The following is a 15,237-nucleotide window of genomic DNA, read 5'->3' as shown; positions in this document are numbered from 1 at the left end:
TAGTGTGGATGGTTAAAGAATATGCACAAGGGCCAGGGCACCTGAGTTCCAGCCTGTGTTCTGCCTTAGCCTCCATGTATGTTACTTTGGGCAAGTCACTTCCCTCCTTGTGCCTCAGTTTCTCCATCTGTAAAATGGAGATAATAAAACCGACCTACCTGTGAGGCTAAATTCCTTCAAGTCCATGAAGTGTTTTGAGGGGTCCTGGCATAGGAGGTGCCAGAAAAGAGCAAAGGTTGGTTATTTCTCATTGGTCTCTGCTCAGACAGTTTTGCACCCACTGAGTCCTGTGCAGAGTTTGTTTCCATACAGTAAAGCTGAGGCTCCAACCCATCGCCATGGCTCTCAGTGTAGTCATGAGGTTCTGGAGCCTTGTTACAAAACCATCTCTGTCCAAGGGGACCCAAGACTCCCCAGTGATGGCCCAAATGGATTCAGGCCAGAGCCTGATTGGAACTCATTACGTTTTGTTACTGGACTTGAACCCAAACCCAGCAAAATTTTGTGGGGTTTCATTTCAAAGGCTTTTGCAACAGGCAAACTCACTGCATGCGGGCGCCAACTGCCAGGAGGTAAAGGGTTAAACACTCCATCCCCCCTCCCCCACCCAGCCATCCAGCACCCTCCTGACCCAGGGCCAGCAGCAACCTAGAGATGGAGGGCCCCAATCCCACTCCTAGTTGCCCCCAATTGCCCCCTACCCCACAATCAGCTGTGTATAAGGGGTGCCTGAAGTCCTCCTCATTTGCTAAAGATTCCGGGTACAAATTCACTTTTATTATTGGGGGTTTTACTGCAAGGCATGGGGGGCGGGGGGAGGACAGGTCACTCAGTAAATCTATTCCCTTGGGAGCACGAGACTAATAAAATGGGAGGATGGAAGCGGGGGCCCACCCCATGTCCCCAGCAAAACACTCTCAGCCTTTCTCATGCACAGCACCAGCGCCAGCCGTAATGCCCCCCCCAGCCCTCCTCAAAGGGATCCCGCCATTGAGCTCAGCTCCCCCCCACGCCGCTTGTCCTTCTCCAGGCTCACAGGAACCCCCCACACACACACCCCTTGGTAGCAGACTCCGATTCCCACTGCTGGGATGGGGAGGGGGAAGCAATTAATCCATATGGAAATGTATGTAAATCACTTCTGTGACTGGAATCACCAGCTGTTTCCCCGACACAGCTTTTCCCTGCATGCGTGGGGCGGGGGGAATGGCGGGGGGAGCTGTGAGGGGAGGAGGCAGGGGGTGAGCAGAGGAAGGAAGGAGACATGGGGGCATGGAGGAGGTGGAGCGATAACTCCCCTTTTCCCGTCATCTCCAGATGCCTCAACGTTCCTGAATCCCAGCCTGAAATGACAACATCCCCGTCCCCTCCATCCAGCTCCACCGGCCGCTCTTGGGGGGCGAATGCCCCAAGGTGCTTTCTCTGCCACCCCCACACATGCTGAGCCATGTGAGCGGGACGAGCCAGCCTCCGACAGCACCCTCCTCGGGAGCTCCGGTCTGCATTCAGCTACCCAGCCAGGCCTCAGCTCTGCTAGCCAGCAATTCCCACTGGGAGCCCTAGTGTAGAGCAGCTGCTGGCAGGCTCTGCAGCTTTAGCTGCCGTGCCAATTAAACGTGTCCATTAACTCATCATCACTGGAGACGGTTGGGCATTTTTTTATGAGATCTGATGGGGGGTGGGGGGAAATGGAAAATATCCACTTGTCAAAATCAAACCTTCTCGCGGGGACAGGTCGGGTCTGACAAAGTTCTTGACTTGAATCATTTGAGAGAGAGAAAAAGGAAGTTTAGAGATTGTCAACCCCCTTCGCTGTGACGTTTTCCAAACAAAAAGTTCCGCGTTTCCGATTCAAAGAGCTTTTCTGTTTAGAAATGTAATCGCCTTATGGCAAAAATCATTTCAAACAACAACGCTCAAAGTGTCAGTGAAACATCTTTGAAATGATATAAACTCCGTGTTCCGACTGACCCAAGTCAAAAGGTTTCTCGGGCTTTTCCGTTCTCGGCCGTGTTTAGCATTTCGATGTTTCGTCCCCATTCGTGACAGGAAGAATTCCTGAAATCACAAAACTTTGCCCAGGATGGGAGTACCAGGATTTCCCACCAGCGCTAATCATCCTCCTTTGTGTCCTGCCCACTTTGAGAGATGACGGTGGGCAGTCCAAGGGGACAGTGAGGCGTACTGCTTGGGGAGATTTGCAGGAAGCTGGCCTGCTGGGCGGAGTGGACCCCCCTTGGGAATCTCATGGTCAGGCCAGAAGCTCATTGGGCTGAGCGGCTTTGTTCATGGATATAGCAGCCGTGGTGCCCATGCCCTGCTGGGTAGGCTGGGAGCTCTTCAGCAAATGGGACTTCCTGAAAGTCTGTACCTCACCAAGCGCATGTGGCCCTATCCTGGTCCTGGGGGCCACTGGGTACTGCCACAATATAAATACTCATTGGCCCAGTGCACACCACCCTTCACAAGGCAAATCCTCTGCCGGAACCTGCATAGACTCAATTACCGTCAGCTCCAGACTAGGCCCCTTTTAATATTGGTCACAGTTGTGTTGTTGTCCGGTGGGGAAATGAACGACTGGAAGCTTCAGAAGACAAGCCAGCCAGGACTATAGACGGCACAGAGTGTTAGCAATGGTTTGGCTTCTGAGGACGACTTGCTCTGGGCCAGCTCTGCACTGCAGGACAGGAGTGCTGGGTTCCTACCCCAGGGCTGGGCATGCTGACGAGACAATGAGCCCAGATTCTGGCTGCGTAAGGAAAGTGGTTCTAACGAACAGCCAAGGTAGAGCCCATCCTGTCCTCCTCAGCAGGAAGACCTGTGGATGCGGTGCGATGTGCTGAGGGTGTGTGTACAGAGGATTATAGAATAGAGGCAGGGAAAGGGCTCAGAGAGGGATATGGTAAACCACTTATGCAGTAGAGCTGGCTGACAGTTTTTTAAATAATTGGTGAAAAGTTTTGAAATTGCAAACTTGTTTTTATTTGCAAGGTTCAAAATGCACCTTGGTTGGTTGGGTTGGGGGGGGTGCGGGTGTTGAATTTTGATATTGAAATATTTTATTAAAATGTTGATCTAAACTTTTCATAGATTCATAGATTTTCAGGCCAGAAGATGCCATTAGATCATCAGGTCTGACCCCCACTAGCACAGGTCAGAGACACTCCCCAGTTATCCCTGCTCTGAGCCCAATAACTTGTGTTTGTCTAAAGCAGATCTCCCAGAAAGGCAGCCAGTCTCGATTTGAAGACATTTCATTTACTGAAAACCAGGTTTGATTACCTGGCTATCGAAAACCATTTTGATAATATTGACAGTAAAAATGTCTGTATAAAATCTTGCAAGAAATGAAAACAAAAAATTGTCAACTTTTTTTGCAAAAATATTTATTTTTGAAAAACAGCCATTTTTGACCAAAAAAGTTTTGTTTAGTACTTTTAGCAGCTCTAGCATGCGCACACAGACACAGTGCCCATGTGTACACATGATCATTCATGCAGCCATGCATGTACACACATGTGCATACACTCTTGGAGAAAGGAATAAATCTGTGTTAATTCCCTACACGGAGCAGATCAGGGAAAAACGATGATGAGTAAGAAATAGCCTAAAAGCCAAATTCTGCTGTAACCCGATTAGAGACATGGATCCAAGGGTGTAAATGAGCGAGATAGCCTCAGATCGCAAGTGCAAGTTGAGTGATGGTCTTCGGCTCAGGGCTCGCTCTACGTGAGCGGCAGGCGTGGCGTGAGATGAGCACCAAACAGCTCATCTTGGAAAAGAGAAATACCCTGATGGGGCAATTAATCAATGTGGCCTCAGCCCTGGGAAGCTGCATGTAGGGCCTTATAGAGGAGGGGGCAGTGCCCGGGGGTGGGGTCACGCTGCATACAAGGGGGGAATCCAGGCAGAAATCAATGTTCTACAAAGAAGTTATTAACTAAGAACAAGAGAGAAAGTACAAAGAAACCATCCTGCCCAGATGCTAACATGATGTACGCATTCATTTTCAGGAAATTATGCCATCCCGCTGGCCTGACCCTATCCCAGAGGGCTCCGCCAACCGATTTCATCCACTTCCGGGGGTCAGGCAGCCCTGGAAGGCGACTCACTTAACAACAGAGATTCATGCTGCGCATCTCACGCCACCACAACTGTGCTTCGAAGTAAGGCCATGGAAAAGAACTGCTCTAGGCTGGGATTTCCAGAGCAGCTTATGGGAGTTAGGCACCCAACTGGGAGGGGGGAAGCATGCAGGGGCTCCGTGTTTCCTGAAAATGAGGCCCCTTCAAGTTGGGCCCCCCAAAATTAGGACACTCAAAATTGCTAGTTGCTTTTTAAAATCTTGCCCAGAGTGACTTGTCCAGGGTCACCCAGAGAGTCTGTGAGCCCTGAGTCCAGGAACTGCAGCCAGGTCTCCTAGGTACCAGGCCTGTGCTTTACCCACAAGGTCGCCCCTCCTCTCCCTGTTAAGCATTGACACAGCCGTGACTTGAGGCCCCTGTTATCATTTGTTCTCTGTTCTTTCAAGATTCCCTGGGGAGAGCTGGGGTGCACCTGTCCCCCAAACACATGGCCCCTCACCCCAGCCAGACTTCCATGACATCTGCTAGCCCAGTAAACCCCCTTCTAAAATCAATAAAGGGCCAGGTTCAAATCCCATTGGAAGGGCACTAGGCTCTAGATTGGGTCCTCGATACTGCAGGGACCCTCCTGCAAGCTGCAGGGCTTGCGGCCACGGGCGGCCATTGCAGTCGATGCAATGTCCGAGCCACGCTGCGTGTGCAAAGTGGTCTCGCTCCCCGGTGCCTTACACGGCTCTGTTTCCCAGCAGCCAAGCAGTTAATACAGTCTCAGCAGAATCCCTCTTAGTGCATCTGCTCTTCCCACTCCCTGTTGACACCTGACCGGCGGCCACCTGTGTCCGATGAACAGGGCATTTGTAAATGACGACTTCCCATCAGTCGAATTAATAAGGGGGATTTCCGTCACTGGCCCACAAGTTCAAGGTAAAGCATAAAACCTCTCATTATCATCTCCTTCTCTTCCGATGGCCCGGAGGAACCTATGACTGCAGTAGCTGCTTTCCGCGGGGGAGAGGATGTTGTGTGATAATTTAGGTCATGGGGATGAAGGTTAACAGGAGGAGAACAAAAGGATCTGCCAAACTTCCTGATAATTAAAAAGAAACAGGATCCAGGGGACGAGCTGCACAGAACATTTCATGGAAGTTCCCCGATACGCTGGTTTATCTCTTGTCTGTGGGCAAAGAGGGCGGAATAGGCAGGCCAGGCCCACAGTGTGAGTCAGAGAGTAGCAGAAATCCGAGATGGGGAAAAACCTCTGTTAGATCATCCCATGCACACCGCACACAGCCAGGGCCCGACTGCTCCCTGCAGTAGAATGTGTGCAGTGGAGAATAACCAGTAAACGTTCTTCCCTCTTCCCATCACTCTCATTAGATTCTCTCGCTGCTTTCTGAACACCTAGGTTTGCCTGTTGGGGGGGGTGTCACAGTAATACTAGGGTGACCAGACAGCAAATGTGAAAAATCAGGACAGGGTGGGGGATAATAGGAGCCTATATAAGAAAAAGAGCCCAAAATCGGGACTGTCCCTATAAAATCGGAACATCTGGTCACCCTAGACTCCAGTCACTGCACAAGCATGTAGTGAGAGAGCGTCTCTGGCCCAAAGCTCCCACAGACACCAGAGACCAACCAGACAAAGGGTGGGAGAAAGGAAAGACCCTTATCCCCATTTCACAGATGGGGAACAGAGGGCTGATGTGACTGGGCTGCGTCACACAGGGAGCCTGGGGCAGAGCCAGAGATAGAACGGCAGTCTCGTAAGTCGCAGTCCAGTGCTTTAACCAGAGGACTTTCCTTCCCCACTGAGCTAGATAACTGGTTAAATGTCAACAATCACGCGATGGAGGTCACTGCTGTATTATCAAAATAAAGGCTATAATTATCAAACCTGGGGGCTTCGGGTGAGGTTCCTAAACCAGCTTTGAGATCCCCAAGGAAAAGAGGTCTGATTTCCATAGGCACTGAGAACTTCTCACTCCCAGGGACTTCCATGGGATCTGCAGGCCCTCAGCACCTTTTCTTTAAATGGCTAAATATGGATTGAAGAGTTGAGCTGGGTGAATAATTAATTTATTTTAACTGAAAAATCTACTCAAATTCGTACACAGTTTGGTCACTCTGAATCTGCATCTTTTGGGAATTTGTTTTTTGCATTTAAGAGTCTAAGTTTCACAGCCTGATTGAAACATTCTGGTCAACAAGTACATGCCTCTGAGGGCTGGATTCTCAGAGGTGCTGAGCACCTGCAGTTCCCATTGCTGGAATCCTGGCCCAAATGATGTCAGTAGCAAAATGCCCATTGATTTCAGTGAGGCAAGTTTTCCCGCACTGACTAACGCTGGAGTTGTAGATGCCAATCATGTCTGCAAATCAGGCCTTTGGGGAGTCCATACTCCTAGCCAGGCAGGGAGGCAGGAAATGTATGTGATGTCCTATCACTGAAACAGCTCTCTCTGACTGACAGGTGGCGTGATCAGAAGATGTGATGTTGGATGAGCACAAAAGCCACAAGAACGGCCCAGTATTTGCAAGAGGTTCCATTCGAAGACTTGTTTCCTTTCCAAAATAAAAACAGTGACTAGCATGTGGAGAGCGTTGATGGGAGAGGAGGGTCATTTTTTGGTAAATAGCCAAAAAACAAGCAAACAAACAAACAAACGCTTGGCCAGTAGTAAGACAAGCTGTGCATCTCCCCTCTGAGCAGAAAGCACCAAGGTAAACAGAGCCAAACCCAGTGTGGGGCGGCGGGGGTTGCATTCTGCCTCCTAAAATCCCCACTGTGGTTTCCACTGGCTATGGGATTAGTCTTCCCTTCCTTTTCTCTGGGGTTGTATAGTTGTCATGAACTCCACTTGGGTCACTGGTGGGATTTCAAACCATAAACAGCATTAATGCTTAAGCTCAAAGACTAAATCCAACAGCTGGAAGCCGGGGCAGACTGAGTCTTTTATGTGGACTAGTCATTGGAGGGTGACAAAAGCCCCGCAGCCTACAAGCACGGGTTACATAGCATTGCGGCGTGCTGCTACACAGAGACTGTGTCTAATTTGTGTATCCGTTTGTCATGTGTCCTGGGACCCTGTGGAATGAAAGACTCCATTGGCTGAGTAAGTTCTTACGGTCCTGGCTGCTGCTGGGTGAGATGTGTATTAAAAATATGAATTTGACTCATAGTCTGGACTCCTCTTTATTGATTTACTTTGCTGAAGCTTGTAGCATTGATGTTCCCATTTTCTTGCTGGGATAGCCAAGAACGCCTCCGAGCTCCCGGCCGGAGCTACAGCTCACACACATCCTCCATCACATGCGCCATATTAAGCGTCCCTTTGCCTTCTCAGATTGGATGGGTCTTTGCAAATAGTCCTCTCATTATAAACCAGGGGATTACCTCACCAGCCAATGGGCAGCCAGGATTCCCCAAGGTTCCAAGGGGTGCTCATCTTGCTCAGTGGCTGATCTCGCAGGTGAAATTCTGATTGGCTGATCGAGGAGGAATGTTCCACTGGACTAAAAGTGGGGGGAGGGTTTCTTTTGTAACAAAAGTCTGAGATTTAATTGTAAGGGGATTGGGGAGATGGGCTTGTTACACACACAGACTTTGGGGCATTCGCAGTCCCAGCCGAACATGAAAGTTGCAAATGGCCCCTCCCTTTAGGAAGCCACCCAGCCAACCCCTGCTCCCAGCCTTCCGAATGTTCAAAATTCAGATTTTGGCTTTTGTTGTTTCAGCCCCTCTTTACGTTGTGATGAATTGCTCTTGTTGTTAGCGTGCTGGGGCGCTGCTAAGAATCCCGATGGGCCCGTGGTGGGAGTGCTAGCCACGTGCACTGACACAGAGGCGTTTTCACCCCTGCAGAGACAACACAGCTATGGGAGTGTGAAACGTAGTCCGTTCTGCCTCCTGCACCAGCCCTAGAATCCACTTTTCTAGGCTCTTCTATGGTGCCCTGTAACATCTGAGCACTGGCCAAATTCCCACTGTGGATCTTTATTAATGACGGGAGAGGCAGACAGACCCCAGCTCTGCTTAGCAAGTGGAGTTCAAGGTGCCAGCTGTTAGAAACACCTTCCCTTGACTTGTACAATTCAGCTACTTTGTTCTGGAAGCTGCTGAGAGAGCATGAACTTGCCCCACCATGGGCCAGATTTTGAAAAGTGATCAATGGCCTCAACTGGGGTCAGACTTTCCAAGGAGCGCAGCTCCCATCTAGGCAGCAAAATAAAAAGCTCAGCACATCAGCTGCATATGGGGTGCTGAGCCCTGGAGAAGCTGGCTGCTCAGACTGTGGAAATTTGTCCCCAAGCTGTTTTGAGAAACTGGCCGCCTGGTCTTTTGACAGAGTCACTTTCCCATGTCAGCGATTCCAAGGGCATCCGGCCCTTAAGCAGTAGCAAACTCCAGTCTTCCCAACCTGACAAGCCCTTCGTACCTTTGCTGCTTTAAGAGTTTTGTTCCCTCTAAAGAAGAGGCAGCAGGATCTCTGAGGGAAGGGCTGGAGAGCTTTGGGCCGGCTGTACATATTCATTTCTCCTGCGTCTCGTTGTGCCGCCTGGCTCTGGTATTTTCATGGCAGCCCATCTCTGCCCCAGAAGAGGTCCCCGTAGAATGGGTAGTTTTTCCCATGCCCAAGGAAACAAGCTTTTAAAACTACAATAATAGACGAAGTGGTTACGAAAAACATTTTAGGAGACAGTGTCCAGGGAGGGAAATGTTCCAGCCCAGGAAGAAAATACTTTTTTTTTTTTTGGCTGGCTGGAGGCATGAAAAGTCTGACCATCCCTCATGTTAATCCAGCTTTAGGCCACAGACCACCCACTGAGGGAGCACTCAGCCATGATATATCCTTGATATAGTATAAAACGCATAGAGAGTTTACAAGAGACTTAGGGCTTAGCCAGCCTTCAGCTGGGAGGCAGGGGGACAAAAAGTCTCTTCCACCCCCGACCCTCCCCCAACCTTGGAGATTAGGTTTGTTTCCATTTTGCTTGAGCAGATCCACTGAATTCCAGCAGCCAGACTTTGCCAACAGCTGGAGCAGCACTCACCTCCCAAAGGACCTGCCCTCAGCAAGGGCCTGACTTGCCACTGAAAGGCACCAATAATAATCAAGTCATGAAAAGATACATAGGGCCAGATTCTGCTGTGTTACCCCAGTGCACAGCCAGACTAACGCTACTGCTGTGGTTGGCGTCACTCCAGATTTACACTGTTGAACCTGGGAGCAGAACCGGGCTTTCAAACATACACGCAAAAGACTCGCTATTCTTAGCATGCCAGGTCAGGAACCCCTTTCCCCAATCACGACAAATTCTAACCTGGCCTCACACCTAACCTACCAACATTGGGGCTGACCTGACTTCTTTTGTAGCTTTTAGAGGTGTGCTGGGAATCATCCAAACCAGCCCTACAATGGAACCTCAGATGCTACCTGAACTATGGAGCCGCTAGCTTCCCTCTCCATGTTTGGGCTTTGGTAAGGTGAGCGCCATGACAGCAATCAAGACAGACTAATTCACAGAGAGGAGCTGCTGTGAACTTTACAGACACCCCAGGCTGCTCTGTTTCAATCAACATCAAATTCTGTCCCCCTTTGAAAGCTTTATGATATGGCCTATTACGTAGGGCAGGATGGAGCCATTCCCGATAAGCCCTGTGCCCAAATGACCACCTGCAAAGATGGAGAAGCCAGTGGCCTCCAACTCATGTCGTCTTTGTTTGTTTATGCAGGATAAAGGCGCCTGGAGGTTTGGTTTTTAAAAAAAGAAAATCCTGCTTGTGTTTTGTGTTAGAAAAATCAATCCCTGTCCGTGTCTCCCCTGAAAGACTCTATGGCAACAGGAGAACTTGGGGGATTATGACATCACAAGAGAATGGATCCAAGTGATTGAGAAGGGAACCATATTTAGAACCCTTGCCCTGCATCCCAAGAAAGCTTTTAAAAAGGAAAGCAATTGGCATAGCCAGTATTCAGCCATGTAGCCAATGCTCACAATTTAATCAGGAGGCTACTTGGTGTTTTTTCTTAAAGCCCAGCTCCTGGAGTCATGGGTTTATGTGAGAATATCAGCCTTTGGTTTTTTTAAAAAAAGGAAAGTTTCCATCCCTTGTGGTTGCAGAGAAAAGCTGGAAAATGTGACCCCCCCTTAAGGGCTTGGCACAATATAAAGAACCCCAAATGGTATATTTAAAAAAAAATCATACCTTTTTTTTAAACTAAGCTTGTGATTCTTTTAGGCATCATGATTTTGAACACTCAGGGTTGAGAAGACTTCGTACCTTGAGTTAAATGTTGTTCGTTAGGTACTTAACACGGTTGTGAAGGCTAGTGGGGCCACACCACACAACTTTGTACTACAAAAGTTTGTTCATTGTGGGAGTGTTCAGAAATGTAAGTCCCCAGCTGGCAATGAGTGAAGCCAAGGCCACCGTGGAATGAGGGGATGAAATTGGCCCTTCTCCTGTATAACCCAGGAAGTGGAGCCTGAAGCCATATGGTTCCATCTGCTCCAGCACAACACCTGTGGCTCACCTGTGCTGTGGCCAGGCCTCCTGCTCCAGAGCTCGGCTGCACTCAGGTGAGGGGCATTTTGAAAGCCAGAAGCAAAGGGGTTTCTTTTCCTTTGCCTGTCAGCCTTTGAGCTCCATCCCCCTGCCTGAAATCTCAGCAGGCCCAGAGCTGGGAATGCAGCAGCTGCTCTGAGGGTGCTGGGATGAAAGACCTGAAGCCCCTCCCTTGGAAAACCCCCTGGCTTTTGGTTTCTCTCTTTGCGGACGTATTCTTGCCCCACCTGCACTAGTTCTGCAATGTGTCATTTGTGACTATTTTTCTTATTGTGATTTCCAGGAATACCATAAAACGGGCCTGGCCATTGCACTCTTCACGTCACTTAAAAATACATTTGAAGTGCAACAATTGAAGCTATTACTTTTACACACACACACACACACACACACACACACACACACACACACACACACACACACACACACACACACACACAGCGTTTCAAGCTCTCTCCCCACCTCCCCGTTGTCAAATCCTCGAGGGGTGGGCTGGGACATAAACCATGCCAAGTGTCGTCATTGGATCCCGGCTAGTTCAGCCAAAGAGAGAGTGAATTCAAAAGCAGTGGGGCCTCCCCCTGAGAATGCCCAGTCAGCAGCCACCTCCCCCGTATATCAGCCGGGCACTAGCTGCTGCTCTCCGCTCTGGCACTATGGTCCGGGGTGAGGGGAAGGCAGCCCCTGAGCCATTTGGGGATGTACAGGTGAAAATCCGGCACCTCCATCATCATTCATTCATTCATGCCCGTCACCCCAACCGGGGTATGGGCCGCCAACAACAGATCTCCATAGTCTTCTATCCTGGGCCATTCGCTCTAGCTGGTTCCAGGTATAGCCCATTTTTTTGCTATCAACCAGCTGAAAGACAAATCAGTCACCCCTGCTGAGCAGCTAGCACTGTTTGAGAGAAACCGAGGAGGTGGGATGACAGATTTGCAAATTTGCATGAATTAAGTCTCCTAATTTAGGGCCTGACTTTCAGACATTGAGCGGAGGAGTCCCGATGCCCAGGCCTCTCTTGTAGTTGTCTGTCACTGGCTCATAGCTGGAGTCTGCCAGGCCAGGGGATTGGTCTTATACTGCTAGAAATGCAGCAGGGAGGGATAAAGGTGCCCCCCCATCATAGCAATGTAGGGCTGGACGGGACCTCAGGAGGCCAGCTAGTCCAACCCCTGCGCTGAGACAGGACCAAGTAACATCAGCCATCCCAGACAGGCAGCTGTCCAGCCTCGTCTCAAAGGCTACCTCTACACCAGCACTTTTGTTGCTATAATTTATGTCGCTCGGGGGCAGGGGGGGAAAGCCTGTTCTCAAAGACTAACACAACCACCCTGGGACGCCTGTTCCAGAGCTTGGCTACCGGGAGCGTTAGAAAGTTTTCCCTAACATCTAACCTGACTCTCCCTTGCTGCAGGTAATTGACCAAGCAGTAATTGGCGTATCGTCCGCGGCTGTGGAGAACAATTGTAGAACAGCCCTGAACAGATTTGACGCCTATTCTCAGCTCCCTGCTCAGGCTTCTTTTCTCCAGACTAAACAGCCCAGTTTTTAGCCTTTCCTCATGGTGGTGGTGGTGGTGGGGGGCACAGCTTTCTAATCCTTGGATCATTTTGGTTGCTCTCCTCTGGACTCTCTCCAGTTCGTCCACATCTTTCCGAGAATGTGTCACCCGGAAGTGGACAAAGGACAGGCTGAGGCCTCACCTTCAGGGTGGCCATTCACACCTTCCTGGATTACTGGACATTCTGGGACCATTGGTGTGACTCTGTCCGCCTCAGCGTGGCTTCACGTGCAAGGTGGCCTCACGGTGGGCACCGTTCTGAGGAGCATGCCACCCTGCCCCTGCCAGCGTTGTGTGAGGTGATGCCGGTGGGGGCCTACGTGTCCCCCATCTGATACGGGGTCCGTCTCAGTACCGGACGGGGGGCAGACATTAGACAAGCAGGACTGCCCGGTTTAAAAGCAGATGACCGGCCTGCCACTCACCGGTGCTCAGTGCAGCGAGACAATGACCTCCTGTGTCTGACAGACAACACTGCTGGTAACACACCCCAGGCCTGACGTGCCACTGGGCAAGGTGGTCTCATTTGGGGCACCAGAAATTCTGACACTGGCCTCTGTGGCTGGGAAAAGGGAGAGGGAGGACAGGCTCCTCCCCTGGTGCCTCCAGTGCCCAGTTCCTTATGAAAGCCAAAGGCTGCAGCAGGCTCCATGGGCACATGCCAGCCCAGGAACCCCGTGCTAAGATCCAGCCACCAAACAGCAGGGCAGTTTGCTGTGTTTTCCCCCCGTGTCTGACAGTTACCCCCCTGCTCTCTTCTGAATCCTGCTAAACCAGCCCCTACAGTGGGGGGTAAATTTATCCCATGGGGCAGCTGCTCTGTGCTTGGAATGGACTGGAAAGCCCCACATGGCAGGGGTGTTCCCAGCGGGCCCTGGGGAGGCTACAGCCAGGCTCCCCGGGTGGTCTCCTCCCCGTGCGACTACACAAGCCAAACGGTCCCAGCACCAGGCGCAAAGGGCTAGTCCGGCCCAGGAGATCACTGGCCCAGTGTGGCTGCTGCACCCTCCCTGCATTATGCTGATGCTAAAATGAAGGGCGAGGGCCCCCTTCCACACACCCCCTTACGCCCTGTGTCTGCAAGCCGAGGGCAGGTCGCCCGCTGGCCAGAGGGCTCGCGTGGGAACTAGCCCCTGCTCCCTGGTGCCCCTCTGGGTCTCGCCTGTGCAGTGAAATGCCAGCACTGCCCACCTCCCAGGGCGCTCGTGAGGCTACAGACAGTGACGAGGGCGAGTGCTCAGTGCGGGGAGCCAGCAACGGCCAGGGACAGACAGGACGCATGTGCCCCTGGGACAGGGGGTCCAGCCCGGGGGAGGGGGGGAAGGGATTTGTTCCAAATAGCAGCAGAACATCACTGAGTCAGAGCCCAGTTCATGGCTGGTGGTATCCCCCCCACCCCACCCCTCCCACACAAGGCCCTGTCTGAGAATTCTGAAAAGCCCCCATGGGTGGGAGGGGAAAGCAGCCCAGACGCCCAAATATTGAGCTATCTATTAAATTACCCAGCTGACGGGTTGGGAGGGAGTCCACACTGGCTTTGACGGAGTGTGTCAGTTTGTTATGCTAACCAAGGGGGGGGGGGTCCATCCAGGGGACACGGCGGAGAGGTCTGAAGAGCAAGGAGTTCACAGGCCCTCTCCCTTTGTCATGCTAAAAGTGCAACCCAGAAAATATCTACAGCCAGCTGCTCAATGGAGCATGAACTCCGAGTGATTTCTGAGGGAGCCCTGGGTAATGTAATGCAAGGCCAGACAATGCCAGGCGTCGCCCCAGCCCAGCCTTTGTGCAAAATGGAAAACTTATTTGGGTGAATGGGCCAGGCCGGCTCTCAGCCTGCCAGGTGCAGGGGCAACGCGAGAGCTAGGGGTGGCGAAGGAGCTGGGAAAAGTCTGCCGGGATGGGTGGGGGCGGGCTGGGCAGCTGAAGAGCACGGGCCCAGGTGTGAGCTGATGTAAAGCCCTGGAAGTCAGGGAGGATTCCTGGCGCTTTTTGTTCAGCTAAGTGTACAAAGCTCCCGTGCATCAGGCTTGTCTCCTCTCCAGGGATGGGGGCTCTTATTCCATCGTGGGACAGTCCGGGGGGGACTCTGCTTCTCTGCAGGGCAGGGACAGAACGGGCAGTGGCCGAGGAAGCTACACCCCTACCCTGTACCCCTGGCAGGGACCACCTGGCTATGGGGCAAGAGGAAATTCAGTCTTTGGGACCCATTCAGTTCTTGTTCTCTGACACAGCCGCCCGCAGGGGACCAGTTGGGACGGTGAACAACGTCCCCCAGGAACTGGATTGGACTCACCAAACTCATGTCACGTAGGCCACCAAGCGGGTCAGGCACCAGTGACGCTCAGTTGCTGCTGCCCCGGGCCAGGCTGCACACCATGCTCAGCACAGCTCAGCTCAGCTCATCCCCTGGCTCCCTCCCGGGGCCAGCCAGAGCCCATTCCAGCCAGCCACCGAGCCATGAATGCAAGGGGAGCACCAGGGCTACCCACTCGCTAACCCCTCTCTCCTAAGCACGCAGAGGAATGGCGGAACACAGGGAGGGCTCGTGATTTCTTTCTGCCTCCCACGCAGGCCATTGGGGAAATGCCCCTCCATGTTCTAGCACACAGGGAGATTTCCGTACTGTCTTTATTGCCAGCAGATGAAACCCGCGATGACACTCAGTGCCTGGGTGCTGGAAGGGAACTTGGACGGTCTCTGCTCCATGCGGAAACAGAGCTTGGAGCTCCCTGGAACAGAGACTTCACCCCCCCACACCATCCTCCCCACACCCACATGGACACCTTGCTTTCCATGGTGCTCCAGCCCCTAAACACCTTCTCAGAGGGCCGTGCCGGGAGGGCCATGGCGGGGTGGGGGGGATCCCTCATTAAGCTAGTAACTTACGAGGGCGCCAACAACGGGCCATTGTGGAGCTTCCATTTGCTGATGCTAATTTATGAATCGTGGTGGGAGGAGTGGGGGGGGCTGTAAAATCAATTCTCAAAGCGGTTTTTGTGTCATGGGACGGGGGGGGAACGA

The 15,237-nt window shown here is 51.7% G+C and overlaps 1 long non-coding RNA gene across 1 annotated transcript in view; it reads left to right on the top strand.

The window, feature by feature from the left end:
• The window catches only part of LOC120391560, a 44,187-nt gene extending 37,503 nt beyond the window's left edge, over positions 1-6,684 (top strand). The window contains exons 2-4 of the long non-coding RNA XR_005591389.1: positions 4,014-4,166; positions 4,835-5,009; positions 6,555-6,684. This is a non-coding gene — a long non-coding RNA (uncharacterized LOC120391560). The remainder of the gene's footprint in view (positions 1-4,013; positions 4,167-4,834; positions 5,010-6,554) is intronic.
• Positions 6,685-15,237: the final 8,553 nt, after the last annotated feature.

Source organism: Mauremys reevesii, linkage group 26, assembly GCF_016161935.1.
Source record: "Mauremys reevesii isolate NIE-2019 linkage group 26, ASM1616193v1, whole genome shotgun sequence".
Classification (NCBI taxonomy): Eukaryota; Metazoa; Chordata; order Testudines; family Geoemydidae; genus Mauremys; species Mauremys reevesii.
Note: the sequence above shows the minus strand (reverse complement) of the source record. Positions and strands in the feature narration are given on the sequence as shown.